The sequence below is a fragment of the Anabas testudineus genome, chromosome 11 (genome assembly GCF_900324465.2).
Source record: "Anabas testudineus chromosome 11, fAnaTes1.2, whole genome shotgun sequence".
Taxonomy (NCBI): domain Eukaryota; kingdom Metazoa; phylum Chordata; class Actinopteri; order Anabantiformes; family Anabantidae; genus Anabas; species Anabas testudineus.
This window is the reverse complement of record NC_046620.1, coordinates 20192350-20208759: the sequence shown is the minus strand read 5'-3', so window position 1 is coordinate 20208759 and position 16410 is coordinate 20192350. Positions and strand designations below refer to the sequence as shown.

The 16410-nt window shown below is 36.8% G+C and overlaps 1 pseudogene; it reads left to right on the top strand.

The window, feature by feature from the left end:
- Positions 1 to 1062: 1062 nt before the first annotated feature.
- On the top strand, positions 1063 to 15236 carry LOC113154108 (annotated as a pseudogene).
- The last annotated feature ends 1174 nt before the right edge of the window (positions 15237 to 16410 follow it).

Below are 16410 nucleotides of genomic sequence, written 5' to 3'. Positions count from 1 at the left end.
CGCACTCTGACTTTACCACATTGTTGTTGCCCTTCCCTTGGCCTTCGGCTTCTGCAGCCTTTGGGACACTGGTGAAAACTCAAGTACTGTCACTTAAGCTGAGACAGCTGGAGCAGTTTGCTCATGAGGAGTGGACCAAAATACGGTTGACAGGTGCAGAAGTCTCATTGAGAGCTACAGAAATCGCTTGTTTGCAGAGATTGCCTGAAAAGTTAGTTAAGTTAAGGGGACCCTCATTTTTGTCCAGGCCAGTTTCATCAGTCTGTTATTTAAAATGATTCTGTTGAACCACAACTCAAAAGCAACGTCTGATTTTCATGAGTACATTTTTATTTATTCATATTGTGTGTTTGTTACATGCTCACTAACTTGTGTGTGACTCTGCAAACTGCTCCCATACTCTGGATGACTGTTGGCCCTTCTTTACAAAGAAATAAAACTCATAAAATCAGTCCATGGATTCTTATTTTACCTCTCACCACAGTTAATTCTTAACTGTTTAATAGATGGCTGATATTTTACCAAACTCAGTCCAAAGTCTAAAGAGGCTTCGTGGTGCTTCTTTTGTCATTTGATCTCCTGTCTGCTTCAGTTTAACACAGATGTGAACCATCTGTGATTTTCTTATGCATTATTCCCACTCAATTTCTGCTGTAACCAACCCTTGCCGTCTCTTTCCATTGTCTCTCCGTGCTGGCCTTTAATGACTCCCTTGCATAATTGCAGGCTAACGTCTGTGTTTTTACCTTGACACTCTGTAGCCTTCACTGTATGCTATTGACTTCTCTGCCCTAGCCTCAGATGGCCCTCTAGCTTCCTCGCACGCTAGCTTCTATCTATCACTCTCAGGGTTTCCTCGGCCCCCACCGGCTTCACACAGACTAACTCTTTACGACCCTCAAGGCTTTCTCTTGCTCTTGCTCTCTCCTCTGGATGTTCAGTCACGACACTACAGACTGCAGGAAACCAGCAAAACAATTATTGTTTTTGTGTCTCTATGTTGTGAAGTACTATTAATAGGAGATCATTTCTAACATTGCATGAACACTATTATATAAGATTATGTTAAATAAGGTATTTGTTATCAAATACACTCAGCTGGCTCTACACTTTTAAATATACTGACATGCGATCATACAGCTGACATAACACTGTATGACATCAGTTTGTTCTGTATTCATTAACTTTAATTTGGTCACCAGACTGAAATGTAATTCAACTACAGTAAACGCTGTAGTAGGTTTTTTTCACGTTACTGTTATGTTTCACCTCTGTATCCACAGTCTGTATCCAGTCTGTGGATACAGACTGTATCCAAGCTGCCACAATGTTTTTAGGACTGACAAAAACCAGGACTTTTATTGTTCTCCTCTGTATCACTGCAGTTGGGCTTTTTACGTCTTCGTGGAATTTATCTGATTTTTTCCTAAACCACCAGGCGTCTAACAAAAGTGTTTGCAGCTGCGACAAATATTTACCACAGGTTGATCCATGGCGAAGGGATTTTATCAATTCGTCTCCTGAGCCCTTTTTGTCAACAACAAATGGAATCTCAGAGGATGTTTTTAACTGGTGGAAGGTAAATATCAACTTATTTTTAAAGACAGTTCAGCCTCCAAACAATAACAGTAAAAAATAAACTGAATATTTTTCCGTTTCTTTTTTGCTGTTATTGTTTGGAGGCTCTGAATGACTGCTCTGCAGCAAAATCACCAGTTACAGTCATGGAGAAAACATGCAGGCCCCTTTACTTTTTACACTTTTTACTGCACTGTAAATTTATTTCAAATTCTTTTTGCCTTTCAGTCCTCAGTAACTTCTTCTTCAAAAAAACAAAAAACAAAAAACAGCAAATTAATAAAACTTTCTAATTTAATACCATCTAACAGTCAGATAAGAGTGCTTTGAATACATTCTTTAATCCTGTGCTATATTCAACTTGAAAATTACAATAATTATTAAACAATAATAATAACAAAATATTAATTATTGGTATTATTTTAATTAGATAATATATCACATCACAGGTGATTGTGAAAATGAATACATCACTCAAATTGCTTGTGTACTTTTACCTATGATTGATTTTAAATAAAGGACGTTTGTCTGACGTTTGTCTGACAAAGTGCTTTGAAACTGTGGGTACTGGTACTTTTTATTTAGTAAACGAATCTGAGTAGACCCATGTAAGTCCACCACTGCTGCAAACACTTGCTAAAGAAAATAGTAAATATATAATAACTAAATAAATGAACAAATGGAGCTTCCAAAACTTGCAGTTCTACTTTGATGTCATTTGAATTTATGTTTTGCCTTATGATCTGGGTATGTCAATGTTTTGAATAGACCTGACTATATCCAACCAAGTGAACTCCCATTTGCTGACATTATAAAAAGCGGAAGTTGCACCTGCTGTTTTCATCGTCCTCATGCGTAATTTTTATTTGAACGCAAAGTGACGCCACAACTGGATGTTTCACGGTACAAACTGGTGACATCTATGCACACGAAACCTTGGCAAGTTTCAACTTGTGATACTTTGTACTTGATTGTATTTAAATATTCTACGATGGTATATTTTACTCGACTTATTTACTGCATTTCTGATGACCTATAATCACCGGTTCTTCGCTTTGTGTGTTTAAGTCAGTACGCATTAGCTAGCATACAAGTTAGACTTTTTAAAATGCTGGTATTCTTCTTAAAAATTTTATTTTAATCGGTGAGATTAACTATAGTTAACCTGTTTAAATACTGTTAATTACTAAGTTATACCAAGGTTATTAATGGAGTTAAAGGTGCATTTTCACCTCTCTTTTTAAATGCTTGTGTGCACCTGTGTTCTACATGCATATGACTACATCACTTTTGGATTAATCGTACTTGAGCAATAATGTTTTATTATTTATAATTTAACAAGCAAAAAATACGGGGTAGGAAGAAATGTCTCTATATTCGCAGACTCATGCTCTAAAGGCGGGAGATGGGTTTTGCAATGTTGAACTGAGCGCTATGGCGGGAATTTTACAAGATGAACCTGGTCAGATTTTTTTGTAATGGCGAAACAAGGAGTTTAAAATATCACCAGGAATAATGTTTTGCCAAAACATTATTGATCATAAGTCATGATGACACTTTATTTCATTGTAGATCTTTTATGTTTTTGAAAATTGAGAGTGAGGCAGCTGAGCCTGCAGAGGTGGGTAGGTTGTTCCACCATTGTGGAAACACTGAACCAAAAAAGATCTTGTCTTTGAGAAATATTGTGAGTATTGGATCAGCGCTTCGTTAAGTTTTTTTGTACGTGTGAGATGCATTGAACTCATACAGTTTGGTGTTCTCTTGTCTTATTGTGGTTGAGTTAGGGTTAGGGTTTTAGACCCCTGTTTGAATTTAGCCATTTTTGTAAGTTTGTGTTAAAGGTTCTGCACATTGATCATTATGGTCATCAGGGAAGGTAATGTATGTTTCTTAGTAAGCTGATTTTAAAATAGCAAAACCTTTCTCTAGATCACCATATTAAATTAGCTACAGCAGCTTTCTGTGATTCCTTCTGAGATATGTTCCTGTGACACTAGGACATATGTGTCATTCTCGTTTTAAATTGTAATCAGTTAAATATGTTAGTTAATAGCCTTTTTAAATACATACTGGTAAGGAGTTTTACTCTTCACAACTTTTTTTGCACTTACTTAGTAAGTCTGTGCTAAACCATAAATATATTTGCAAATATGCATACCTCAAAAATAACTTTAATTTTCATCCTTCATACTTCTCTCCTGTTGTCCTATAGGTACACTGTCCCTCAAATAGACAAAATTGCTATCTAGTTCTATCTCCGTTTGTCACGTTCTCTGATTCTTTTGATAGGAGTTTCATGTTAAAATTCATGTTTCCCTTGACTTCATGTCCGTACTTTGTAGGTATCGTCGTGTGTTAGTTTGTACTTTGTCTGCATTAGTGCAAGGATTTTTGTTGTCCCTTTGTATTATTGATTTGTAAGCAGGTTCATATTTGTTGTTGTTGGCGTTAAAGCTTTGATTTTGTTGGTACTTTGTATGTTCTAGTTTATTTATTTGTATTTTTGCCTGTGTTACTGCAGTGTTTTCAGTTGTCACTTTGCATGTCTGGTTGTAGTTTTGTTTGTATTTTTCCACCGAGCTTCAGGTCTCTTTTCGTTGTTATTTCTTTTGTTATTATCCATGCTTATTTAGTTTCCCTCTATCTCGTTGGTTCCCAGTGTCCCCTGTATTTTTTATTTTTATTTTTTTTGTACCTACTTGTTTGTTCCGTCCGTCAGATCGTTTTTTTTCTCTCAGACTCTAACTTTCTGTCGCAAACACCATTCTTGCCTATGACTTTATGCACTAGGGTCAGATACAGTAGGTCTCTCTCAATTTAGATAATTCTCTGTCTTACCTTCACCAAACTCCACCTCCTTGGACTGGCATACTGTGACTAGGAAGGAGTCTTGTCGAGATTCTTTGTCACTTTCTCTTCACCAGCAGGTAATAAATATATTTTCTAAATATGGAGAAACTATGGAAGTACAGTTTAAATAGTAATGTTAGAAAAATATATATTTAATTAATTGAGAAGGTGGAAAATGAGGCTTCTGTGCTGGAAGATGGTGGACTTGCTGAGGAACGGAATGAAGAAACTAGTATGTTAGTGCCAGAAGACACTGTTGGTGAGGATTGGAATGAGGAAGGTGGCATTCTGGAGGAACTTGGGGCTGTGGTTGGGGAAATCATTGATAAAGGAGATAACTGATGATTGGGATTTAAAAACTTTAGCAGTGATGTGGGTGAGAGTCACAGGAACAGGGTTGACTATCTCAGTGAATCTCTGGCACACTGGGCTGTGCAGTTTGGTGTATCTTTGATTGCCCTTTCAGCTTTATCAATTTTTAAAACCTTCCACCCTGGTTTTCCAAGGGATGCATGCTCTCTTCTGACAACTCAAAAGGGCTAGAAGAAGCTGGTGGCACATATCGCTATTTTGGAATTTACAGTGTAATGCAAGGACTTCCACAGAGGTTGTGGTTTGTGGTACCAAATAGACAGACATTCAGGCTCCAGCTCAATGTTGATGGTCTTCCGCTTTTTAAAAGTTCCTCCCTGCAGTTTTGGCCTATTCTTGGCATGTTGCAGGAACACTGCAAAAAGCCATTTGTGATTGCCCTGTACTGTGAAAAATCCAAAGCCTAGTCTGTAGCAGAGTATCTCTGCCAGCTTGTTTCTGAGTTGAACGCACTTGCAAATGGATTCATGTATAAGACCAAAATGTTCTACTTGCACATCAGCGCTGTTATCTGTGATGCTCGAGTGATGCCTCTTGCCATTGAGGAGAAAATTAATTTCTAAGTTTATCAAGATATCCTACAGCAAGCATCATAATGTCATATGATAATGTAAGGCTAGCCGTCTGCAAGCTGAAACTTAGGAGAAGCTGCCTGATGTACCAGAACAATGACCTTAAACTTTGAAATCTGCCACCGAATGACTTCAGAGACACAAAATTTGTCCTTTGGAGTGATCTCACAATAGCCATTCACACCAAACGTCCTAAGAGTATCACTGAGCTGAAGAATTTTCTCTTGAAAGTTGAACAGGTCTAATCCACTGTTACAGGAAGCATTTGCTTAAGGGTATTGCTGCCAAAAGTGGCTTTAACCAGTTATTCAAACTTTTCCTCCATCTATCTATTTTTTTAGTTGGTGTGTTAAATAAAGACATGAGAGATCATGACTGTTTTATGAGCTTTGAAATGTTGTTTATTGATAAGTGACTTTGTACTATTGTACTATAAATTTGTATCCATCTATTCATTCTAATTCATACATTGCCTGAACAGTTGGTTGCAACCTGCTCTTGACCGTGATGGCAGGAGGAGAGCTTGTGAGGCTCGAACCAGAGCTACACAAAACCAAAAGTCTGCACATGTCAAAATGATTTATACAATGTGGCTTTCTGTAATTATTTTTATTTATTATAACATCCAACTGCATTTTTCATGTTACTGTTTAAAGTGCTGTTCAAACCTGTAATAAATGTGAAATACATCATTGAATGTAAATGGATTTTTTCTTTTGTCAAGCTTGGTCTCAAGCTTTAGGTTTTTGTGTTAGTCAGATAATGGATAAATCTGAACTAGATGCAAGCTTCAAGACATAAGTCTGGTCAGGTTGCGGTTAAGTTTGCTATCCAGCTGCCAGAGATGAGTCAGTTATTGGCCATTATTCCAAAGCACATGTGAGCCATACTGTTTCAGGGCTGCTTTTTTTAGACCAGGCTAGGTATCCAGCTGCCAGATGTTGGACAGATAAGGACTTTCATTCCACACCAGATGTGAGCCATGTGACAGTGATGAGTCTGGACTGTTTTTAGGCCACGCTCACCTTGCTATCTGGGTTGTTGCACCCCTAGCTGCATTATATGCTAAATAGCTTTTTGCTTATCCCATGGTAACATGAATTCTTTGCTACTCAAGTCTTAAGGAGGTGGGGGGATGGATGGATGGAGAGCAAGTTTAGAAGCACTTTGGTCAAAGAACGATTGTGGTTTCCGTTTTGTTTCTAAATAAATACATTGTCAAATCAAACTACAATCTTTCCTTACTTACTTCAAGCAAGTGCCTAAAAACATGCCCCCCAAACAAATGGGGTTGTTCAAGTGTAACTTTGAATATTTTGGCAAAAAAAAAGTTGTTTTCCTCATGAATATGTAATCAGTTTCAATTACATGCACCACAAAACACATTTGCTGTTGCATAGAACTGTCATTTGTATGAGACAAAATTCAATAATGATGCAGTTACAGATTTTACATTTAAAAACCCGTCTACCTGACAGAACGTCCTGCTTTTTCATTTTGAAATCAGATCCTCACAACTTCACTGTTTACAATACACAGTGACAGTGGACAACCTGTTTGAGATGTTCCACCTCACTGAAGAATCCACTTCATACCATAGCAGGATTTGTGCTGTGGTGGGAAACTCTGGAAATTTGAGGAAATCATATTATGGACATCTGATAGATTTTCATGATATTGTAATAAGGTACATTTTCATTGTTTTATTATCTATTATCTCTAAAGGAATTTCAGAGTAATAATATTTTTTAACCTAAACATCCATTCATTTACTCATTAATATAGATGGAATTAGAAAAATATGTATTAAAATTAAAGGGCATAATCATTGTAAAAATTAATTCATTACATAAATTATGTATTTAGTGGATTAGATTATCATTAAATTGAAGCAAAATAAGACAAAGGTGGCATCATAGGTGCTGTGATTCTAGAGATATTTGATACAAAAAAAACATATGGTACTCTTATCTTTCACATTTTAATTTTAAATTCAATTCAGTTTTATTTATAAAGCGCCAAATCACAATAAAAGTCATCTCAAGGCACTTTACAGTGTAAGGTTTAAGACCTTACAGAAAATATTTATACAAAAAAATTATAGAGAAAACCCAACAATCCCATTTGAGCAAGCTTTAGGCAACAGTGCAGAGGAAAAACTCCCTTTAGAGGAAGAAACCTCCAGCAGAACCAGGCTTATAGTGGGCGGCCATCTGCCTCGACCGGTTGGGGTGAGTGGAAAGAGAAGAGAGAAAAGAACAGCAGGTAATAAAGACCACCATAAGCATCAAGAACATTGGGCAGATGAACTGGATTCTGGAGATGTACAGCTCCAGGCCGAGGATACCTGCAGAAAAGTACAGAGAGAGGGAGACAGAGAGGAGGAAACACAACTACAGGAGAGAGAAGATACAAAGTTAATGACATGCAATGGTGGCATTTGAATGGATAGAGGAGAGAGGAGACAAGCTCAGTGTATCAGTAGAGGTCCTCCAGCAGACTAACCTATAGCAGCATAACTAAGAGATGGTTCATCTGATCCATCTCTAACTATAAGCTTCATAATCTTAAATGTAGAGAGGGTGTCTGCCTCCAGAACCTGAACTGGGAGCTGGTTCCACAGGAGAGGGGCTTGGTAGCTAAAGGCTCTGCCTCCCATTCTACATTTGGAAACTCTAGGAACCACAAGTAAACCCGCAGTCTGAGAACGTAGAGTTCTGCTTGGAAGATATGGAACTATAAGGTCTTTAAGATAAGATGGAGCCTGATTATTAAGGGATTTATAAGTGAGGAGAAGAATTTTAAATTCAATTCTGGATTTTACAGGGAGCCAATGGAGAGAAGCTAACGTAGGAGAAATATGATCTCTCTTACTAATTCCAGTCAGAACTCTGGCTGCAGCATTTTGGATTAACTGGAGGCTCTTTAATGAGTTATTGGGACATCCTATTAATAATGAATTACAATAGTCCAGTCTGGAAGTAACAAATGCATGGACTAGTTTTTCAGCATCACTTTGGGACAGGATGCTCCTAATTTTAACAATGTTTCTCAGGTGGAAAAAGGCAGTTCTAGAGATTTCTTTGATGTATGAAGTGAAGGAGATATCCTGATCAAAGATAACTCCTAGATTTCTTACAGTATTACTTGAGGCCAGTACTAAGTCATCAATGGTGAGAACGTGATTAGACATAGTCTCTCTGAGATTTTTAGGCCCAAACAGTATAACCTCTGTCTTGTCTGGATTTAGGAGAAGGAAATTGGAGGACATCCAGGCCTTTATGTCTTTTAAGCATGCTTGAAGTTTGACTAATTGATCAGTTTCTCCTGGTTTCATAGATAGGTATAGCTGGGTATCATCTGCATAACAATGGAAATTTATAGAGTGTTTCCTAATAATATTGCCTAAGGGGGACATATATAAAGTGAAAAGAATCGGTCCAAGCACAGATCCCTATGGAACTCCATATCTAACTTTGCTGTGCATGGAAGATTCATCATTAACATGTACAAACTGAAATCTATCCGATAGATACGATTTAAACCACTCTAGTGCTGTTCCTTTAACCCCAATGACATGTTCCAGTCTGTGTAATAAAATGTTGTGATCTATAGCGTTGAATGCAGCACTAAGATCTAACAAGACGAGTATAGAGGGTAGTCCATTGTCTGATGCTAATAGAGGATCATTAGTGACCTTTACCAGTGCTGTTTCTGTTCTATGATGTACTCTAAATCCTGACTGGAAATCTTCATACAAGTTATTCATGTGCAGGTAGTCATATAATTGCTTAGAAAATAACTTTCCAAGAATTTTAGAGATAAAGGGCAGATTGGATATTGGTCTATAATTTGCTAAGACCCCTGAGTCCAGAGTAGGCTTTTTCAGCAGGGGCTTGACTACAGCAACCTTAAAAGCCTGTGGTATGTAGCTTATTTGTAAAGATAGATTGATCTGATCTAATATGGACGTGCTGATCAAAGGTAAGACATCCTTGAGGAGTCTAGTCGGGATGGGATCTAAGAGACATGTTGATGGTTTAGAGGAATTAATTACTGAAATTAATTCAGAATGATCTACGGGGAGGAAGCAGTCTAATTACGAGCGTGGTCTTGCAGGTGAATCTAGAGTTGTTTTACAGTCCATGCTATATGCAGGGAGGATCTGATAAATTTTTTCTCTAATAGTTGTGATTGTATTTATAAATAAATTCATAAAATCATTGCTGCTGAGAGTGCTGAAAAGAAATCTGGGGTTGTTCTTATTTGCCTGTATTAATGAGCAGTAATATGAAGTTCTAGCTTTACGGAGGGCTTTTTTATATATTATTAAACTCTCTTTTCAGGCTAGGCAATATTCATCTAAATTGGTGGAACGCCACCTCCTTTCCAGCTTACGTGATTTCTGCTTTAAGCTACGGATTTGTAAGTTGTACCATGGAGCCAGCTTCCTCTGATTCACTAGCTTCTTTTTCAGAGGAGCAACAGTATCAAGTATTGTTCCAAGTGAAGCACCAGTACTATTAACAAGATAGTCCACTTGTGCTGGAGTAAGGTTGAAATAACTGCCTTCCTCTGTGTTGGTACATGGCTCTGAAATAAAAGATGGAATCAGTTCCTTAAATTTGTCAACAGCATTTTCACATAAACATCTACTGTAGTGAATCTTATCTGTAGGTTTAGTAAAGTCTGGTACTGTAAATTCAAATGTAATTAAGAAATGGTCAGATAAAAAAGGGTTTTTGGGAAAAACCATTAATTGATCAACTTCAACATCGTATGTCAGAATAAGATCAAGGGTGTGGTTAAAACAGGGACATTTTGGGTAAAACCAATGGAGTCTAATAGTGAATTAAATGCAGTGTTGAGGCAATTATTATCAACATCTACATGGATATTAAAGTCACCCACTATAATGACTTTATCTGCACTAAGAACTAAATCAGACAGAAACTCTGAGAATTCAATTAAAAACTCAGAGTAATTTATTATTACATTGAAGTGATGATGATGATAGACATTCCAAAACAAGGGAAAGGGTGCCACTAAAGTGGTCCTCAGCTGTTTTACACTGAATGTTGCAAGAAAAAAACTGAAACTCAATCCAACTGATGGTTTAGTTAATAGAAACTACAAATTGTGCATGATTTTGAAGTCATGGAAGTCATTCTAGATTCACATCTGACATTCAGAGAACAAAAAACAGTTTTAAAAAAATATTTTAAATTTTATTTTTTTTTAAATCATAAGGATTCAATTATCTTCAGAAACGATCAAAACATGTTTCCTATCGATGATTTTCTTCTCACTTCTCATACTGGATTGCATCACTGGTAAAAAAAAATACAACCCTTTATCCCTTGCATAGATTTTACAAACATATTTTAAAAATATGAAATAATAATTAATAATAAAGTTAAAGTTAATAATTAAACTTTTGAAAACTTTGTAAATATTTTATATCATTTGTTGTCTGATATATGTCTGAATGCCAAGTAGCATTAGGGAGAGCTCCACCTTGGCATGATTTAAGCTTCAACTGACAAAATGGTTTAAGGCAAATTAAATATATTAAATATGTGATACTGTAACTAAAAATCTTTACTAATCTGTAGCTGATCTTCGTGTTTTGAGCTCTATTTATACAAAATGTATGTTTTTAATGAAATGTACAAATTTGACTGAACTCCCAAATACAACAGTTGGTTTAATATTTTAAATATGTAAGTCCTATTATTTATATATAACATCCTATTTTAGAATTAAAGTTTGTTTTCTCCTTTCAGGGGTTAAATAAAGATGACCTTATCATTTTTTAAAATCTTTACAGATTTTGGTTTATAAAGGATACAAGCATTACATCAAAACAAAACAAATCTAGTCAGAATTTATCTGACATATACAATAAAATCAAAAAACTAAAAGTCAAAAACACATATCTAGGTTTTCCATGTAAAATTAGCTGCAGTCACAGAATTTGTCTTTCTGTATTATTTAGAATGAACTGTGCCCGTACCGAAGGCTATGAAGCAGATGTTGGTAACTAAACAACTCATCATGTCATGTATCCAGAGAGTGCTGTTCCTTTGGCTAACACCACTCATCTTGTACTGTTTCCACTCAAGATAAAGGATCTACTCTGGCTACTCAAGAAGTTTGATCCAAGGTAAATATTGACACTAAACCACCATTGTCAATTTTGCTTTCTGTAAGATATGTTGACAACGTAAAAAGAAAGTCTTAAATGTGTTAGTACTAAACGTACCACTAACCTTAACCAAGGTGATTTGTTGTCTAAACCTGCCCACTCATAGGACTTTAATTCCCGTCTGTGGTGGTCCACACCAAGCTCTTGATTGTAACTTACATTTAATTAATACATGTGGCTTCCAAAAATATGTTGCTTGGAAAAAGTATATTGGTATTTGCAGTTGAGCTGCATTGGAAAGTTATTTTAATGATTTAGAAAATACAAATACACCTACAATGTGAAGGTGAAAGGCAGGTGCAATCAGCTTGAGCATAGATGCCTGCTGTTATTTCAGGGAGTAGGATGCAAAAGAGAAACAAAAGAATGAATCACGCAATTGTTCTTAGTAGATCACCCGCACCCACAAACCATTGTCAAAATTGGGCACAATTTACTACTTGATGTTTGGTATCTTAGGAAATCAGGCCCACAGTGTTCAGTGTCATTATGAAAAAATAGATTTAATATAAACTAAATATACAAAAAATTGCATTCTATCAAATAACTTTTGTAAAAAATGTATTGCAATTTACAGAATAGCTGCTCTGGTCACATAGTGAGCTATGTCCTGCTATCTGACATGGCTCCTAGGAAACAACGTCTAATAGACTGTGTTAGATCAATTGTCTCAAAATAAAAATGAGTGAGAGCACATGGGCTACAATTGGCTAAAAGAACGAGAAGACTAAATTCATAATTGGATGTGAGACGTGATTTATTACTTTTTTGCATCCATTTCTTGCGCTGAAATCTTTCCATAAAATATCGACACAAAGGATTTGGTTTTAATATTGTGTGGGCATTGCTCTGGCTCAATAAAAAAAAAGTAAATTTGACGTGCTTCAGTGTACAGTGGCAAGAAAAACTTTGTGAACCTTTTGGAATTTCATGGTTTTCTGCATTAATTTGTCATAAAATGTGCTCCGAGCTTCATCTAACTCACAACAATACAAAAACACAGTCTGGTTGAAATAATAGTACACAAACATTATATGTTTTCATGTTTTTTATTGAACATAACATGTAAACATTTACAGTGCAGGGTGGAAAAAGTATGTGAACCCCTAGCCTAATGACTTCTCCAAGAGCTAATTGGAGCCAGGAGTGAGCCAACCTTGAGTCCAATCAGTGTGATGATATTGGATGTGTTGCTGAAAGCTGTCCTGCCCTTTAAAAACAAACACCAGTTTTGGGTTTACTGTTGCAGCACTGTTGCTACTCTCCCTAGGTGTGGTCGTCCTGTAATGATGACTGCAAGAGCACAGTGCAGAGAAGCATCCTAGAGTGTCAGCTAAAGACTTACAGGAATCTCTGGCACATACTAACATGTTGTTGACACATCTACAATAAGGAAAACATCAAACAAGAATAGAGTACATGGGAGGACACCATGGAGGAAGCCATTGCTGTCCAAAAAAAATATTGCAGCACCTTTGAATTTTGCAAGAGTGCAAAAGAGCACCTGGATCTTCCACAGCACTACTGGCAAAATATTCTGTGGACAGATGAAACCAAAATTGAGTTGTTTGGAAAAAACACACAACACTATGTGTGGAGAAAAAACTCCACTGGCTTTCTGGCTTTGGCTTTCAGCATGCACATTTGTGTTAAGGTAGGTTCTCATTATGCCAACACAAAATAAATACACAAATGAGAAGTTGTGAGCAGCTCAGTTATCACATAGAACAGCAGTTTCATGGACATTTCTTGAAAGTGCTGGGTCACAGGATCAGCCTTCCACAGATGATATTGTTGGTAATGTGTGACTGAACAACAAAGTAAAAGTACAACAAATAGGACAAAGGTCACACTTGATATAACTAAAAAGTGTTTTTTGGTTTTGGATCTCTTTGTGCGGTCCTGTGAAAGGTGATGCCAGGAAAATTGTGCTTCCGGATTTGCAATGACGGGGGCCCTGAGTAGCTATTATCACAAACACTACTTTGGTTCAAAATGACCACAAACATTGTACTGAGCTATCTGATTAGCCTAAGCACAGCCTAAGCCATGCCTCTCTCGGTAAACAATTATTACAACTTCTCCCAGTTTTTAAAAAGAAATAACACAAAGTAAAAGAAAGCACAGAAACAGCAAAGGGGTGAATGGTCTTTTGCTATAGAGCCATGCTGTTGTAATACAGATGAAGTTTGGCATGTTAATTTTACAGCAATATGTGTTTTATCTTTACAGTTTACAAAGTTTACTCATGTTTTCCTAAAACGATCTTAATTTCTGTATTTTTGTACTATTATTATTAGCAAATCATTACATCCTGCTTTTATAAACATTTTACAGTGTCCCAGTTTTTTGGAGTCTCTACTGTCTAGATATACAGTACGAACTAAAACATGGTGTATGATGCAAGGTGTTAGAGTGCATGGGAAGTTGCAGAGAAAAACATAAATAGGAAATGAGGCTGCTGAAAGTTGGTAGCTCGTTCCACACTTGTGTGACCACTGACCTAAAAAGTTTTGCTTTTGAACTTGTTGTGTGGTGAAGGGACCAATAGACGTCATTAGTTACTAGACTGAAGTGAGTCGGAGATAATGTAGACTTGGATGAGGGAGGTCAGGTGCTTGAATCTTATTCAGGAAGCTATAAGAAGCCAGTACAGAGATGTGAAGAGTGGTGTGATGTCTGTCCTTTCAGGCTGATCAGATGTGCTGCTGCATTTTTGGACCATCTTGAGGGGTTTGATGATGCATGCTGGTAACCCCGTCAGTAAGACATTGCAGTAGTCGAGACATGATGTGACCAGAGCCTGCACAAAAAGTTGGGTTGCATAATTAGAAATGTTGCATCTGATCTTTCTGATGTTGAAAAGGGCAAATCTACACACCCTTAATAAAGAAGAGATGTGGTCAGTAAAGCTCAGTCAATCGTCAATGATACCCCCTGGTTTCTGGCAGACTTAGTGCGGACAATCACTAAAGATCCTATGTTGCTCTTGTGTTGTATTGAATGCCTGACTGGGTAAGACTAGAACTTCAATCTGGAAAAAGTTAAGGATGAACAGAGTCTGCCTGTTGAGGTGTGCCTGTGATGTGTAATGAGACAGCAGAGTCATCTGCTAGATGTAAGGACAGAAGGAGCAGTGTGTTGTCAGCATACAGTAGCAATGACAGGAAAAGCCATGTGAGTGGATGATGGAACCTAGGGATGTAAATGGAAAACAGAAGAGGACCAAGGACTGAACCCTGTGGTACAACAGTGGAGAGGCTGTTAGAGTTAAAAACTGGCTACTTGAAATTCTAACTAATAAAGATATTTGTTTGCTTACATGTTTATTCCAAATAGTAATAAAAATGTTTTGTTTTCCCAGGTCATTGTTTTTGGGTTTGGAGCAGACAGAGGTGGAAACTGGGACCATTACTTTGAAACACTCAAAAACAATAAGCTGAAAACTGGATTGCATGCTGGAATGCATGAATATGAATTCATTCAGAAACTACACAAGATGGAGAAAATCTGATTTTTTAAAGGATGATGACTTTAGCTTCTTTTCATTTATCTCTGTCTGACAGTTGTATTAACATGAGCAACATACTCATATTTACTGTCCATCAATACATCTACTCTACTTTATCTAATCTGTAAAGTGCTCTAGCAAGTCATTCAGTCTATTTACATTTAATGAGATGCAAAAGCCATATTCCGTGTTTAATATTATTATTCTGGTAAGTTAATAAATACAAGTAGAAAAAAAAAATACTAAAAAACTAAACCATTTTCAGAGTTTATCCACACAACAGATATTCCATTATCTGTGTAATAGTAATATAATAATATAAACACTATACACAAGATCACCACCTGAATTTAACTAGGCAAACAGGTAAGAGCCTCCCATTGGATAATTACTGAATGGATGAATATCAGCTGCCATGAGTTGCTTCTCTGTCCAAAGGAAGAAGGATCTGTGGCCTGATTAGTCCAGATTTACCCTGTTCCAGAGTGATGGGACCATCAGGGTAAGAAGAGAGGCAGGTGAAGTGTTGCACCCATCATGCCTAGTGTCTACTGTTCAAGCCTGTGGGGGCAGTGCTATGATCTGGGGTTGCTGCAGGAGAATGCCAGAATTCACATATAGATTGGCCACCAAAAAATAAATTCAGCTCTGGATAGGAATAAATGTTGAGACGTTGCATTGCAGTGTGTGACTTACATCTCTTGAAACAGAAACACTTCTTTAACAGCACTTTGCTTTGATGTTTTTTCTCCTTGACTTAGATTTTGTTTGCTTGCCTTGTTCCTTATTTGTAAGTCGCTTTGGATAAAAGAGTCTGCTAAGTGACTAAATGTTCTACATTGCTATCAACATATTACACTTCGTTAGCTTTCCAGAATAGAATACAGCAACATCCACACAAGATCAACAGGGCAGCTGCCACTGCAATAGAGACTAGAAGAGAAGAGAGTAGCCCGCTCCATCTCCCAAACCATTTCTCAAACAAGAAGGTAAAAGGATCATCTATCCCTGAATTTTCAGCTTGTTCTTCAGACGCTGTAGTCTGGTCTTCTAAGTCTTGAGTAATGCTGCAGTCTGGGGCTGTTTTGTTAGGTTTAAATGTACAATATGAAATATTTTACAGACACCTCCCTTTTCTGTTAATAATATGTCCAATGCCATTCGGTTCTGCGAAGACAGTATAATGTTGGAACAAATTGTTCTACTGTTCCTATGAACCCATCCCTTATAAAACTCAAGAATCACTGTTGATTGTTTAAGTATAGAGTTAAATCATTTATCCAGTCTAAATTCTTATTAATTGTAACCCACATAAG